This window comes from Bos grunniens, chromosome 17 (assembly GCF_055505025.1).
Source record: "Bos grunniens cultivar Pamir isolate PY7600 chromosome 17, Bosgru_T2T1.0, whole genome shotgun sequence".
NCBI lineage: Eukaryota > Metazoa > Chordata > Mammalia > Artiodactyla > Bovidae > Bos > Bos grunniens.
The window spans coordinates 72,979,215-72,995,567 of NC_141181.1; positions in this window are offsets into that span (position 1 = coordinate 72,979,215).

A 16,353-nucleotide genomic window follows, 5' to 3' on the forward strand; every position below is an offset into this window, starting at 1 on the left:
TTAGGACTCCGAGGGTGCCCACCGTCGCCCTCAGCGCCAGGCCTCAGCCCGCTGTGGCGAGTGAGGGTCTAACCGACCGGCCGGGGCCCAGCCTGGTCACCTGTAGGACGGCCACCTGCATGGGCGGAGCCACCAGCAGCGTTGGTGACTCAGTAGAGGACTGGATGGGGCAGGCCTGAGTCCTGCGTGGAGGAGGGGGCGTCCGCACTGACTCCTCCCGGGGGCAGTCCTCCGAAATGAGCCTTGGGAGGTGGGCCCGGAACGCTCCCAGCAGGGAACCGAGCTGGCCACCACACCAGTACTGGCCCGTCGTGTGGGGAGCAGTGGGCAGGCCTACACGGGGAGGTGGCGAGAGGGCGTGCAGGGCCTCGGAAGCTCCTGTGGGTGGGAAAAGCTGCCGAGGGTCCTCGGGCATGGAACTCACGTCAGACGTGTGCTTCAGTAGCCTACCTCAGGAACCAGACAGGAAGTGTAATTGTACAAGGGGATGTTGGAGGAAGGAAGCCAGCCTCATAGTCCCGGGAGTGATGAGGGCTCGAGCCTGGGCGGGGGGTGTGGAGGCAGATGCAAACAGGATTTCAGAGAGATTGTGGGGATGATAATGGTCAGGTTTCAGCGCCGCCCGGCCCCCCCCCCCCCCCCAAAGCTGAGCTTAGGATGACATCTGGGCCTGGACAATCGGGGCACTGAGTCACTAAGACATGTGAGCTGTACCGAGTACAGACCTCGTGCCAGGCACTCAGCCACTGAGAGTTCTAGTCTCTACCCTCCAGGCGTTTGTAGTTGGATGGAGATGAGTGTATCTTTATGCATGTGGCATGGAGCATTCCAGGTGTTTCTGCCTGAGCCTGTGATGGAGGCAAGGAGGGCTTCCTGGGAGGAGGCAGGCCCAAGCTTCAGCGAAGCTAGAATTCCCAGGCACTGTGGGTATCTGAGGCATAGAAGGCGCATGAGCAGGAAGGCCAGGTCATCCGTGAGGTGCTCAGAGCTCTAGAAGCAGGTGCCGGAGCCTAAAGCGAGATGGACTAGTAGAAGGTCATGGTGGAGTCTGAAGTGGGAGGTTGAACCTGAGTTTGATTCCCCAGGCGTGGGGGAGCCATCACAGGGCCTTGTGTGGAGGAGGACTTGTTCACACTTGGCTTGGGGCATCTTGTGTGGGGGTAAACAGCTGCAAAGGGAGAAGCTTGTAGGGAGAAGCTGTGGCAGGAGGTGCCAGGGACTGAGCGGGGGCTGAGCGTGGACAGTGGTGGCCAGGAGCAGGGTCGCCATGGTGAGTGCAGGAAGACAGCTGGTGTGGGCGCAGCGGGGGCTGGGAGGAGAAGGAGGCGAGGTGCGTGGGGCGCCGGGACATCCCAGTGGAGATGCCTGATGACAGTTTAGCCAAGCAGCCTGGCAGGTCACTGAAACCTTAGGGAAGCTTGCCTCTTCGCACGCAGATGGCCGCGGCTGCCCCCACCTCATAACGTCATGTCCTGAGCGCTGGACCACTTCAGTGCGAAATGCATGGGAAACACAGGGGCCCAAGCAGAGGTGCAGGTTTGGCTGTCATTCCCATGAAGCTCCCAGCAGAGGCGGATGAGCAGAGTGCGGTTCCTCCAGCTGCAGGGCAGGACAGAGGCTGTCTGGAGATAGTGCTGGTGGCAAGGGAGCTGAGTGCTGCTGTGTGTCTGGATGGCCTTGGCAAGGCCGGCTTTGAAATAAGAGACTGGGCCTCTAAGCTCTTCTGTGGTGTCGGAACCTGATAGTCACCCGCCTGCCTCTGTCCTGTGCCCAGAGGAGCTGACTCTGAGATTCTCAGACGCTGGCTTAATCTGGGAAGGCTGCGGCCCACGCGCCTCCTGGTGCCCTCTCCTGTCACTCAACAGTCCGGGGCTTGGTCCTGGAGACATGCTCAGCTCCCTGTGTTCCCACTCAGTGTGTCTGGCTGAGGGAGTCTATTGGGAGAAGCTGTGTGATCCGGATGTGTGAAAGCGTGAATGTGTTATTAGTAGTCCCTCACTCATTTTCGACTCTTTGCAACCCTGTGGACTACAGCCCGCCAGGCTCCTCTGTTCCTCGGATGCTGCAGGCAAGAATACTGGAGTAGGTAGCCATTCTTTTCTGCAGCAAGTCTTCCTGAGCCAGGGATTGACAGGTCTCCCGCATTGCAGGCAGATTCTTTCCTGCCTGAGCCATCAGGAAAGCCCAATCTGGATAAGGCATTGGTCCTAATAAATCTCTGAGTGGGTTCTTGGGCTTTAAAAAAAACAAAAACATTTTCTATGTCTTTAAATATTGACTATTAAAAGAGCTTGTTGCTATAACTTGTTTTCCTTCAGTGTATCTCGGGGGCAGGGGTGTTTGGCTGAGTTGGTGGGGTGTGTGCCCCGAGACCCTGCTACTGCCCCGCGATGGGTGCCAGAGCTCACAGCTGGGAAATGATCTGTGACCGCTGAGGATAAACATATTTGTCCCTGTCCATTACAAAACCCGCACGGGCCATCAGCCCCTCCCGGCCACTGCGGCTTAGCCTCCCCACTGGGTCTCCCCACTGTGACCTGTGGACGCTGGGCCTGTGGCTTCGCTTGTATCCTCTGGGGTCCCAGTTTCAAGTCTGGGCCCTGTGTTCAGCCACGGCTGCTCAGGCCCTGCAGGACCGGGCTTTCCTGTTTTCGTCATTCCCCCTTTACTCTGTGGGCGCCCTTTGTGTAGCGGAGAAAAAATACCCATGAAGGAAGCTCCCCGGAGGGTGAGCAGGTGCGCAGGTCAGCCAAGTAGGCGACTCGATGGGGTGCGTCTCTTTGTGTTCGTCCGGGTCGGGAAGGGTGTGACGGTGTGCTGTGCTCAGAGCGATGTGGCTCACAGCCAAATAACTTTACCACCTGAGCGGCGAGGCAGCCCTGCCGGGGGTCCAGCCGCGGCCTCCGGGACTCAGAGCAGGCAGGCCTGGCGCTCATGGTGGCTGGGATGCTCGCTCGTTGTGTGCTCCGGGCGCCCCATGAGTGTCTACACACAGCGCCTCAGCACGTACACGCGTGTGTGTGAAGGCGCATCCGTGCACACGTTCGTGGGAGCGGGTAGACAGATGGCTGCGGCGGAGCTACTGCAGCTGGGTGACCGCCACCTGGGCGTTCATGTACTCCCTCCTCTGCTTTTGTGTACATATGAAAATTCCAAAATAAAAAGGTTGAAAAATATTGTTATCGTTCAGCCACTCAGTCCTGTCTGATTCTTTGCGACCCCACGGACTGTAGCACGCCAGGCTTCCCTGTCCTTCACAATCTCCGGGAGTTTGCTCAAACCCATGTCTATTGAGTCGGTGATGCTATCCAACCATCTCATCCTCTGTTGTCCCCTTCTCCTCCCATCTTCCATCCTCCCAGCATCAGGGTTTTTTCCACTGAGTTGGTTCTTCCCATCAGGTGGTCAAAGTATCGGAGTTTCAGCTTTAGCATCAGTCCTTCCAATGAATATCCAGGACTGATTTCCTTTAGGATGAACTGGTTGGATCTCCTTGCAGTCCAAGGGACTCTCAAGAGTCTTCTCCAACCCCACAGTTCAAAAGCATCGATTCTTCTGCGCTCAGCTTTAGTAGTCCAACTCTCACATCCATACATGACTATTGGAAAAACCATAGCTTTGACTAGATGGACCTTTGTGGGCAAAGTAATGCCTCTGCTTTTTAATATGCTGTCTAGTTTGGTCATAGCTTTTCTTCCAAGGAGCAAACGTCTTTTAATTTCATGGCTGCAGTCACTGTCCACAGTGATTTTGGAGCCCAAGAAAATAAAATCTGTCACTGTTTCCTTTTATTCCCCATCTATTTGCCAGGAAGTGATGGGACTGGATGCCACGGCCTTAGTTTTTTGAATGTTGAGTTTCAAGCCAGGTTTTTCACTCTGCTCTTCACCTTCATCAGGAGGCTCTGGAGATGTGTGCAGAGCTACGTGCGGAGCCCAGGTGGGAGGTGAGGGCGTTGCGAAAGGGGCCACGTCGTGCAGAGGAGCTGCAGTGCAGCCCTTGTCTTGGGCAGGAAGGGGAGGCTCACAGAGGGAGGCTGGGAGGCCTCCAACACACACATCCTGCAACAGCGAAGCCAAGACTGGGGAGGCGTCCCCACCCGCCCTTCTCTGCACATGCGCTTTAGGAGCGCATCGGGGCACGTGGCTTCGTGCCAAGTGCGCGCAAAGAGCCTCCTGTAACCACCTGAACGGCACGCCAAGCCCGTGAAGACTCCACAGGGGCCCGGCTGCGACCTGAGCGAGGGAGCCCCGCGGCTGGACTCCTCAGGATGGCCTTCCGCAGTTCAGGGGCCAAGGTCACAGGATGCCCACGTTCTGTCAAGATCCTTGAGTGGCGCCCGGCCCCAGGGAGAGCTCTGCCTTTCCTGGCGCCATCACCTCGTCCGTGCTCTCCCTGCAGGCTGGTTCAGCGTGGAGACCCCGGCCTGTTCCTGGGATGGAGAAAACCCTCAAATGTTAGACCTCCACGTCCAGAGCTCTGTAGATTTCTGCTTTCTTTAAATTGACATTTCCCCTTCACTAAACCTTCTGTGGCCATCACTTGATGATGTATAGAAATGAACGCATTATACTGTACACTTTGAACTGACATAGTGCTGCGTGTTAATATGTCAGTAAAATGGGAGGAAGAATAAATAAAACAGGCATTTACTAGGTGAAAATGCGTGTGCAGAGCTGGGGGCCTGCTGCGCGCTGTCGCAGCTCTTCAACCCCAGTGTGCAGTCCTTTTCAGTTCCCCCGAGTTCCCGCCTGGCACACAGGAAGTCTGCCAGGAAAAACTCTGCCCTCGCCCGCCCTCGTGGGAGCTGGCGGGTCACTTCCTTGTTCTTTCCTATTATTATTGTTTGTTAAGTTTGAATGGTGCTGATGACCGGGCATTAAGGTAGTTTCTCTAAAACATCCTTTTTAATTATTAAAGGTTTATTACAGCAACATCTGAAAAACAACAACAGAAAGAGACCGCTCACTCATATTCCCTCCATCCTTCCGTAAGAGCTGCCTTCATTCCCCAGATTTTCCTCTCGTCTCTGCACTCACGCTGATGCACATTTTACATCATTGGAATCACTACATTTGGACAATTTAGTCTGCTCAGCTCATACACTTTTTTCCATGTGACATTATTCTTAATAATTATATGATAATCTGTCAGGTTAATATATATAACTTATCCAGACATTCTTCTACAATTGACAATTTTGCCTAATTTTTCACCATCATGAATTTCATCTTATTCAACTCTTCTTGGCTAACGGGCTTCCCAGGTGGCGCTAGTGATAAAGAAGCCACCTGCCAATAGAGGAGCCATGAGACACCGGTTCAGTCCCTGGGTCGGGAAGGTCCCCTGAAGGAAGAAATGGCAACCCACTCCAGTATCCTTGCCTGGAGAATCCCATGGACGGAGGAGCCTGGTGGGCTACAGTGCATGGAGTGGGGTCACAAAGAGTGGAACACAGACTGAAGGGACTTGGCACACACACGATTCCTGGTTATGTGCAGTTTGTAAAAAATACAGGTGTAAGGTTGAGTTTAATTAAAGCTAGCACTGGACTCAATCAACTCAAATCGCTGGAGTGATTCCGCTGCTTTATTACTGAACTCCTCTTCGTCACTCTCCTCGGAGCTTTCCCGGGCGTGTCAGGCTCAGGGCTCTAGCCCAGGTGCTGCCATCTGCCTTTGTCCCTCACACCCGGCTTCTGGGAAGGCCCAGCAAGAACGCTGGCAGCCGCCTTCCAGAACCACAAGCCTGCCAGGGCTGGACACGGGGCTCTCCAGGGTGGTATCCCCCTGAGGCTGGGCGAGTGTAGGTCTTGACTGGATGGCCTGAGGTGGACCATGTCAGGGCCGAGTGAGTGGCAGTGGGTGAGGGAGCCGTGTGGCACACCCTCTGCTACCCAAGCAGCCGCAACCTGGTGAAATACAAGAATCAAGTGTTTTCAGACACAGAACAGCACACAGCACAGAGCTGTGGTCCCTGAGGAAAAGGGCCCCTGAGTGAGACCCAGGGGAGCTGGACCAAGAATGGCCGCAGGAGCTGCCAGGGGGCGCCCCCAAGAGCTCAGCCACAGTGGACGACGCTCACTGACCCCCAGGCGCGCTGAAGAGCCCCCCAGGGGTCCCCTTACGTCACTGCAGATGAACCCCCGTAGAGTGAGGGCGTGTTCGACTCTCCCCAGCGAAGCCTGGAAACAATACTCAGAAGATTACGCTAGCCTGAAGGTCATGCGAATGCCAGCCTAATTGGACTCAGAGGAAAGGAAAACCATGAAAAAAAAAAAAAAGGAAAACCATGGATGGGCCTGAGGAGACCTGACGAGAAAACCCTCCACAAAATCTCTCACGTCTGTTCGGCCAGGAATACAGACAGCACATCGTGAGCAGTAGGGTTTGTCCCAGGAGCAGAGGGTGGCCCCACATCCGACAGTCAATCAAACAGCTTTCCTCAAGGAGGAAATGTTACGATCAATTCAACAGATGGAGAAAGCTATGTGCTAGCAAAGAACTGCTGGAAACTGAAATTTAAAACATTTGCATTTACAATAGAACAACAGCAAAAACATAAAATGCTTAGGAACAAATCCTGAAAAAGAGGTAGAAGGTCTTTGTTTGGCTGAAACTCCAAACACCCATGAAAGAAAGAAGAGAGTTCCTAAGTAAACAGAGATGGGTATCGTGTCTGCGGACTGCAGTAGTATCAGTGAAATGTCAGTTCTCCCCCAATGGATGCAGAGTGTAAACTCAGTCCCAATCGCTGAGGGACGGATCAGCCAATCAGAAAGTCCCAGCAGGCCTTTTTGTAGAAATTCTCTGTTGTTTTAGTCGCCAAGTCGTGTCCGAATCTCTGCGACCCCATGGACTGTAGCCCTCCAGGCTCCTTTGTCCGTGGGATTTCCCAGGCAAGAAGCCTGGAGGGAGTTACCATTTCCTTCACAAACTGATTCTAAAATTCCCATGGAGAAACAAAGGTGAAGAATCCACAGGACATCAGAGGAGGGTGAGGCCTAAAGACACACACCATCTGGTTCCACGACAGACTTCAAAGCTGCAGCCACCGAGACAAGGTGGTACCATGGGGCGCTGGACACGAGGTCGGGTGGGATGGAGCAGAGCCCAGAGACTGGGCCCCACGTGTGCGCACCATCGACTGTGACCCTGTGAGGCTGCCTCAGTGGAGAGCCAGTGGACTGCGTGGGGTTGGAAGTCCTTGCAGGATGAGGGGCAGTCAGAGGACAGGGGGCTGGAAACTCGGGGAGGGAGAGTGGACCCCCAGACACAGTTTGGGTTGCTACTGAGGACTGGGGAAACAGAGGCAGGGGGGGCTGTGTCCTGCTGGGTGGGCGGGTGGGATGGAGGAGGCACAGATGGTGGGCTGTGTCTGGAGAAGGGTCGGAGGCAGACACAGATGTCTACTTGATGGGGAGCAGCCGCCCAATCGCAGGAGTGGGTCCAGGTTTAAGGGGTCGGGAGTCCATCTGGGTCCCGGCGGCTCAGAGGGAAAGACCACTACCCTCCGGTCGGCACGGAAGGAACCGGGTCACATCGGCAGCCTGAGGTCTCCCTCACGAGTGGCTCTTTTGAAGACCCAGTGGTTTGGGGTGGTCTCCCGGTGCCCAGCACTACTGTGAACATTTCCAAAGTGCTGCATGTCTTCCCCTCATATGCTCTCAGGGGGGCCTGGTGACCCCATTTCACTGATGGGGAAAAGAAGGCACCAGACCAAGTGTGGGTTGGAATCATAGGCTTGAATTTACAAGGAAAAAAGACTCTGAACGTTGAGGCCTATCCTTCTGGATGACTTCCTCTTCCACCCGAAAGAAGCACAGAGTTATTTCCAAGTTATTTTGAACAGGGCGACCTCTTTAAAATCTGCATACACAGCGTCTTGGGATGTGTGGTCAGGGAGGCACTGGGGGATTTTCTGCTGACAGACCAGCTCCCGCTTTTCAAAGTCACCTGGTATTTTTGATCGTCTGTACCTTTTGTAACTTCCTCTGAATAAGAGGAAATATGGTTGCCAGTTGTGTTTAATTTATTTTAAACAAATCAAAGCACTGATTTCTGCTTCCTGCCTGTGTAATACTTGAGCTGCAGGCGGCTTCAAAGGGCAGAGTGAGTGTTGTTGAGTGATTGTGGGTCTGTTGTATTATAGCATAAACAGTTCAAAGCTCTCATTGTATAGGGCCAAGGGCGCAGCCCAGAGATACCGCTTTCTAGGCGGGTGGGGAGAGCTCCAGGGGACATTTTGATTGGCTCTGTGCTAGTTAGTAGATTAAATTTGGATTTTGCTAGAATATATATTTATGCAGAGACTCGGAGTTTGTTGTTCCTGTTTTCTCTAGCCCTGCACAACATGTTGTGAAACCTTTATCTCCAATGCCAGGTTGTTGCAAAGGCCCTGCAGAAAGAAAACTAAACACTTACTCATTACTTGGTTTTCTTACAGGTTCGTGAAGTTTAGGAAACGCCACCTACATTAGCTGTTTGTCTCGTTCGGACAGGCCTCCCCCAGAACCTCTCTCTCCTTGGGCCGAAGGCACTGGGGCTTCAGAATCCAACATTCCCAGAGCCACACAGGGCAGGTGCTGGGCAGGCAGGTGTTTACAGCAAAAATGGTGCACACCCCCACTCCCTAGATTCCTGAAGCAAGTTGACTTGTTGTAAAAACATTCCCAAGGCTCTGGTGCTCAGTCTCCCCGACTCCCCCGCACCCCCATCAGCCGCGACAGCATCCAGGCTTTCTGCTCGTGGACCTCAGGACGTCCCAGGGCCTCCGGGCTGCATGGGAGCCCCGTGGGAGCTGCCCTCTCTCCGGCCTGACACGCGGGAACAACACGTGTGAGGGCCTCGGGGGACACTTGGGGTGGCCGCACCCGCTCAGGGCCTGGGCTGCCAGGCACACGCACGTCCAGCCTGCAGCCTGCATCCCGGCCTGGGGGTCTCCCACCACCATCCCCCGTGTGCGGACTGGCAAGCGCGTGTGCAGCCGCCACTCGGGAGTGAGCTAGGGCGGGCGTGAGACCCGGCCCACAGGAAGCCCTGGTGCTGGGCCCGCCAGCCCCTGCCCCTTGGCCCTGCGGTGTGAGAGCTCCAGTGCTCTGTTCGCACTTCTTGGGAAGTGCTGATAAGACAGGAACAAAATAAATCAAGCGCAAAGTTACATGTTTCCTGGCTGAGGAAGCAAAAATCCAAGTGTGGCCTTGGACGTCCTCCTGGACACGACATTAAAATTTTTTTTCCCCCATGGTGACTTTTTCTTCTTCTTGTTTTTAAATTGTGGTAAAATTTATATAACGTAGAAGTGACCGTCCTCGCCATTGCTAAGGACACTAAGCACGTGGCGCCAGGCGCCAGGGCACCTCCGCAGCGTCCGCGGCCCCGCAGCGACGCCGCCCGCCCGCCCGTTACCCCGGAAGTGGCTCCCGCGCCCCGCCTCCCGGGCGCCAAGAGGCAGGCAGGGCGGCCAGCTTTTCATCCGGCCCGGAGTGGAGCTGCCTGAGGAGAGCCGTCCTCCTTCCGAGGAGGGGTCTGTCGACGGCCGTCTTCTCTGTAGAGTCACAGGTGGTGCAGCTGGAGCCCCGGGTGCCAGGCACGGCCCTCAAGCCCACTGGGGCTGGCGCTGGCGCGCGGCTGTTGGCCTTCAGGAACCTTGTCTCACAGGAGAGGCGGGGGTAGCTGATTAACCTGATGGGTGGGTGGGGGTGAGAGTGGGGGGTGGGGGTGAGAGTGGGGGTGAGAGTGGGGGTGGGGGTGAGAGTGGGGGTGAGTGGGGGTGAGAGTGGGGGTGGGGGTGAGAGTGGGGGTGAGTGGGGGTGAGAGTGGGGGTGAGTGGGGGTGAGAGTGGAGGTGAGTGGGGGTGAGAGTGGGGGTGGGGGGTGAGAGTGGGGGTGAGTGGGGGTGAGAGTGTGGGTGGGCGGTGAGAGTGGGGGTGGGGGGTGAGAGTGGGGGTGAGTGGGGGTGAGAGTGTGGGTGGGCGGTGAGAGTGGGGGTGGGGGTGAGAGTGGAGGTGAGTGGGGGTGAGAGTGGGGGTGAGAGTGGGGGTGAGAGTGGGGGTGGGGGGTGAGAGTGGGGGTGAGTGGGGGTGAGAGTGTGGGTGGGCAGTGAGAGTGGGGGTGAGTGGGGGTGAGAGTGGGGGTGGGGGGTGAGAGTGGGGGTGAGTGGGGGTAAGAGTGTGGGTGGGCGGTGAGAGTGTGGGTGGGGGTGAGAGTGGGGGTGAGTGGGGGTGAGAGTGTGGGTGGGGGTGAGAGTGGAGGTGAGTGGGGGTGAGAGTGGGGGTGAGTGGGGGTGAGAGTGTGGGTGGGGGTGAGAGTGGAGGTGAGTGGGGGTGAGAGTGGAGGTGAGTGGGGGTGAGAGTGGGGGTGGGTGGGGGTGAGAGTGGGGGTGGGGGGTGAGAGTGGGGGTGAGTGGGGGTGAGAGTGGAGGTGAGTAGGGGTGAGAGTGGGGGCGGGGGATAGGGAGTGGTTCCCAAGTTGTTTTGTCTCCACCCCTGAGAGTACCATGAGGGCCTAGACATTTCATCCCCATTCTGCAGATGTGAAAACAGGCATAGAGAAGTTGAATCAAGGGTGTCTTTCTGGATCCCAAGGGATGGAGGGCAGGTGGCAGACTGGCTGCCCAGTGCCTGTGGACGTGGCTGAGTGTCCAAGCCTTTGTCACCAACATCATGGAGGGAGGGGGCATCTGTGTGTCCTCCTTCCCCAGGCTCAGGGTATGCTGAGCGTGGCCTTGGCCTTCCCTCCTGGGGACAGTGGCCGGCTGGGGCCATCTCTGGGTTAATTTTCTCATGCCAGGGTCCAGTGTGGGTCTGTGGAAGGTGAACCACTTCTCATGTGTTTGGGGCAGCTCTCCGAGGGACGACGTCAGTCCAGGCACGGGGCCAGGCTGTGTGCGCGTGGCCACTGACCCTTGGCCCTGCGGCCTCCCGCTTGTCCACACTGTTTCCTCCACAGCTGATGTCACTGTGGCTTCACCCTCTGCCCAGGCTGCTCCCTGGGGGGGAGTTAGGCCGGACCCCACCCGCCTGACCCCGCCTCAGGCGCTCAGAGTGGCCACTGCCGCATTCCGTGGTGGGAGGAAGCTGAAAGGAGATTTCACCACTCTGTCGTAAGGGTCTGTACACAGCTCTGCTGGGACATGGTTGTCACGGAGGCGGGTCTCCAGCCACACCTGGGGCCACGTGGCCTGCAGAGCCGGAAATGCTTCCTGTCTGGCCCTTCCCAACCCCGGCTGGGGGGCCTCCTCCCCGCTGCGACAGAGATCAGGCGGGTGGTGGCAGCTCACGTGGTCAGCTCTCTGGACGGCTACGGGGACTTCCTCAGAAGCTGAGCACGTAAGGAGGGGCCACTCTCTGCCCCCAGCGAGCTCTGGGTGAAAAGTGAGGATGAGGACAGGGTGGGTTTGGATAGACTCTCTGCCCCCTCACTGTGTGACTTTAAAAAATTGTGGTAAAGTATTCGTAACATAAAATATATCACCTTAAACATTTTCCCCTTTGGCAGATGTTTACCGATTGCCTCTCATGTGATACCGATTTCATGGTCAGCCATAAGACCAGTTCAGTTCAGTTCAGTTCAGTCGCTCAGTCATGTCCGACTCTTTGCGACCCCATGAATTACAGCACACCAGACCTCCCTGTCCATCACCAACTCCCGGAGTTCACTCAGACTCACGTCCATTGAGTCACTGATGCCAACCAGCCATCTCATCCTCTGTTGTCCCCTTCTCCTCCTGCCCCCAATCCCTCCCAGCATCAGTCTTTTCCAATGAGTCAACTCTTCGCATGACGTGGCCAAAGTACTGGAGTTTCAGCTTCAGCATCATTCCCTCCAAAGAAATCCCAGGGCTGATCTCCTCCAGAATGGACTGGTTGGATCTCCTTGCAGTCCAAGGGATAAGACAGTTAGTACATGTTTATTTTTAAAGCTGGGGGTAAGTCTGGAGTCTGCTCGTCTACAACTCTGAAAGCCAGGAAACTCCTTTTTGTTCAAGCTCAGAAGATCTGAAAGCTTACATGTAATAAAACATCATGATGCAAGTTTTATTAATTTGCAGGGAGCCCAGGTCAGTTGCAATTTCATTTTCTTAGGCTCCAAAATCAATGTAGCTGGCAACTGTGGCCATGAAATTAAAAGATGCTTGCTCTTTGGAAGGAAAGCTATGACACACCTAGACAGCGTATTAAAAAGCAGAGACATTTCTTTGCCAACAAAGGTCCATATAGTCAAAGGTATGGTTTTTCCAGTGGTCATGTACGGATGTGAGGGTTGGACCATAAAGAAGTCTGAGTGCCAAAGAATTGATGCTTTTGGATTGTGGTGTTGGAGAAGACTCTTGAGGGTCCCTTGGACTGCAAGGAGATCCAACCAGTCAGTCCTAAAGGAGATCAATCCTGAATATTCATTAGAATAGGACTGATGCTGAAGCTGAAGCTCCAATACTTTGGCCACCCAATGCGAAGAGCTGACTCATTATAAAAGACCCTGATGCTGGGAAAGATTGAGGGCAGGAGGAGAAGGGGACGACAGAGGATGAGATGGTTGGATGGCACTACCGACTCAATGGACATGACTTTGAGCAAGCTCTGGGAGATGATGAAGGACAGGGAGGCCTGATGTGCTGCAGTTCATGGGGTTGCAAAGAGTCAGACACAACGGAGTGACTGAACAACAACAACAGCATGTACGGACGTGAGTTGGCCCATAAAGAAGGCTGAGCACCAAAGAATCAATGCTTTTGAACTGTGGTGCTGGAGAAGACGCTTGAGAGTCCCTCAGACTGCAAGGAGGTCAAACCAGTCAATCCTAAAGGAAATCAACCCTGAATATTCATTGGAAGGACTGATGCTGAAGCTGAAGCTCCAGTACTTGGGCCACCTGATGCAAAGAAGCGACTCATTGGAGAAGACCCTGATGCTGGGAAAGATTGAAGGCAGGAGGAGAAGGGGGTGACAGAGAATGAGATGGTTGGATGGCATCACCAACTGAATGGAGATGAGTTTGAGTAAGCTCCAGGAGTTAGTGATGGACGGGAAGCCTGGCCTGCTGCCGTCCATCGGGTCACAAAGAGTCAGACACAACTTAGGGACAAAACAGTAACAGCAAGTTGGCTATGGGATGACCACCTTGGTATAAAAGTCCAGTTAAAAGAGTGTTATCAGAAGTTGCAGTGGCGGCTGACTGCATGAAGACTGTACAGGATCCAGCCAGAAGTCTGAAGCTGCAGCCCTGCTGGCTCTCTGCCTGGACACTAGTCCATTAAAATATCCTTTCTTCAAACAGGCCCACACGTTTAGGAACCACGGTTCCCAGGGGCCGCTGCGGTACTGCTCAGAGACCTCGATTTGCCACCACTCTGGTTTTCTTTGGTTTGGGGCTTTCTTTTTTTTTTCCAATTTTTATTGTAAAATACACATACCATAAAATTTACTGTCTTAGGTATTTTTAAGCATATGGCTCAGTGGCATCAAGTACGTTCATATTGTTGTGCAGCCATTGCCACCAACATCTCCAGAACCTTCCATCTTCCCAGACTGACACTCTGTCCCCATCAAACGCTAACCCCGCCTCCCCTCCCCAACCGCTGGCCCCCACTGTCCACTTTCTGTCTCTGTGAGTCTCATGGCTCCAGGGACCTCCTATACGTGGGATGACACAGGTTTGGCTTTCACTGAGGGTCATGTCCTCAGGGATCATTCATATTGTAGCGGGTGTCAAGATTTCCTCCCTCTTTAGGGCTGAGTGATATTCCATCGTGCATTTATTTGACTAGCTCTGTTGCCACATTTGGCTTCGTCATCCCCCCAGCAATGCACACTGGGGCTGCTTCCACCTTAGCTGTTAGCTGTTGTGGCTGAAGGGGCTGTGAAGGTGGGGGTACAAATGTCCCTCCAGGACGCTGCTCTGGTTACTCAGGCTGCACACAAAGCTGAGCAAGGGGTTCAAGTTTCTCCACACCCCCCCATGGAGCACTTGTATTTTCTGTTTTTTTAAATACTAGCCATCATAATGGGTGGGGGGTGGTTTCAGTTTTGCTTTTAAATAAGGCATCATCTTCACCCAGTGAAATCACAGACCTCGTTTCCCACCAGAGGAGCTGTGACAGTTGAACACTGTCCAGAGAGAACTTTTCCAGCCCCGGGAAGTTCCACGGGCTCTTTCCCATCGGTCCCTCCCACCCTCCACTCACCACCGTGGCCAGGGCAGGCCTGGCCCCTCCTCACTCTCCACATGGCTGCCCCTCGGGCGGAGCCTGTAGCAGGTGTTCCGTGACCTGAGTCGGCCTCCCCGGCCCAGCGGGGTCAGGGCCTCTCCCCGCCGGAAGCGACGTGCCATCAGGGTGGGAGAGAGGCTGCCTGCAGCAGAGCTTCTCTGTTTGCTTTTGCAGGACACGATACAGGATGCCCCATCCTCCTGGATGACCGGAAAGTGATCTCAGCCCAGGTGCTTCCGAGCCCAGGGGTGGAGGGGTGGGGGGAAGTTTCTCGAAGCAAGGGTCAGGCCTGGGCTGATGACACTTTCCCCAAATGTGCTCAACTTGGAAAACAGTGCCATTGGCTTCATGGGCAGCAGGTTCCTGGAAAGCTGGATCTAGCCCAGTGCCTGGGTGACCTGGGTGTCCTCGCCTTCGCCAAGGATTTGCTGAGTGACCACAGATGAGCCTTCTCTGTCAGAGCCTCGCTTTTCATTTATCTGTGATTAGTTCTTCCAGGCGCTTGGGAGAAGAACACGTGGGCCCGAGGTGACGGGAACCCCTCCGGCAGATGATGCCGTGTCACATCAAGCCTGCCAGACCTTGGTGGGGGGCAAATCCAGGTGGGGGAGGGTCTGGATGAGTCCCTCTGAGGCAGTCACCCCTAAAGGACGGGCAGGATTTACCCATGCCCCACGCTGAGGCGGCTGAGTATCAGGGACTCTGGTTGCACGATCTCCAAGGCGTATGCAGGGGCTCCGTGGTGGCCCCTCGGCACGAGGATACAGCCCAGGTGGGTACCAGCCTGTACTGGTCGCTCCCCAGCTCGGGGTGCTGGGGGAGTTCCTGGGGCCACAGCCATCCTTCCAAGCCTCCATGGCTTCCAGGGCCTTCGACAGCCTGGGTGAGAAGAGGCCCAAGTTTCCACTTCAGTTCTCTTTCCTAACACCAGCTTTTCTAATAGTGGCCCTGACGATTTGGCAGTCTTGAGCGCTGGGTCCCGCTCTCTGGCAGTGGGCTACCCCGTCATCACGTGGTGACTCACAGTGTCCACGTGTCACGTACCTGCATCTGCGGGGAGTCAGTGAATCGACGTTTTCCGGGAAGAAGCAAAAACCGAGCAGGACGCAGAGGACCAGCGGGCTTCCCCCGCCTGGCTCCAACCGCAGGGTCTCTGCTTTCTTCTCTCTTCAGTGGTAGGGAATGTACATGATGGGAACGTAGTGTCTGAACCGTGTCTACGTGCCCAGCCCGGGAGCAGGTGTTGTGCAAGCAGCCTCAGCTCTCCACCCAGTGCAGACCCGGGACCACCACCCCCGGACCCCCCACCCGCCCCCCGACCCCCTGACCGCACCCCGACCCCCCGCCCGCACCCCGACCCCCCGACTGCACCCCGACCCCCCGACCGCCCCCCGCCCACTCCCCGACCCCCTGACCGCACCCCGACCGCCGCCCGACCGCCCCCCGACCCCCTGACTGCACCCCGACCACCCCCCGACCCCCCGACCACCCCCGACCCCCCGACTGCCCCCTGGCCCCCCAACACCCCCAACCCCCCGACTCCCTGACTGCCCCCCAACCCCCCGACCCCCTGACCGCCCCCACCCCCGACCCCCAGACCCCCCGACTGCCCCCCGACCCCCCTGACCGCCCCCCGACCCCCCGACTGCCCCTCACCCCCCACAACTGCCCCCCACGCCCCAACCCCCCGACTCCCCCGACCCCCCAACCTTGGCGTTGCAGGCGGGGTTAGGGGCACCTCCGGGCTGAGCACGGACGGAACGGGCACCTCAACGCTGGGCCGCCTGCCCGGGCAGCTGAGGGGGACTCAGCGCTTACGTGCTGAATGTGGGGATGTCAGGGCCCCAGGTCGCGCTCTGAGCTCCCAATAAGAAGTGGCTGCCCCACACCAGCAGACGGCCACCTCGATCGCAGTGCTTTGGGCGTGAATTCTTCTGCTGACTTTGCATTCCCAGAGGAGTGTGGTTTCATTTCGGAGAAGGCATCACTGACTCGATGGACATGAGTTTGAGCAAACTCCAGGAGATGGTGGTGGACGGGGAAGCCTGGCGTGCCGCAGTCCATGGGGTCGCAGAGTCAGACACAACTGCAGCTGAACGACGTGTTTTTAAGAAGCCTCCATGTGGCTTTCCATAACGGCTGTTGT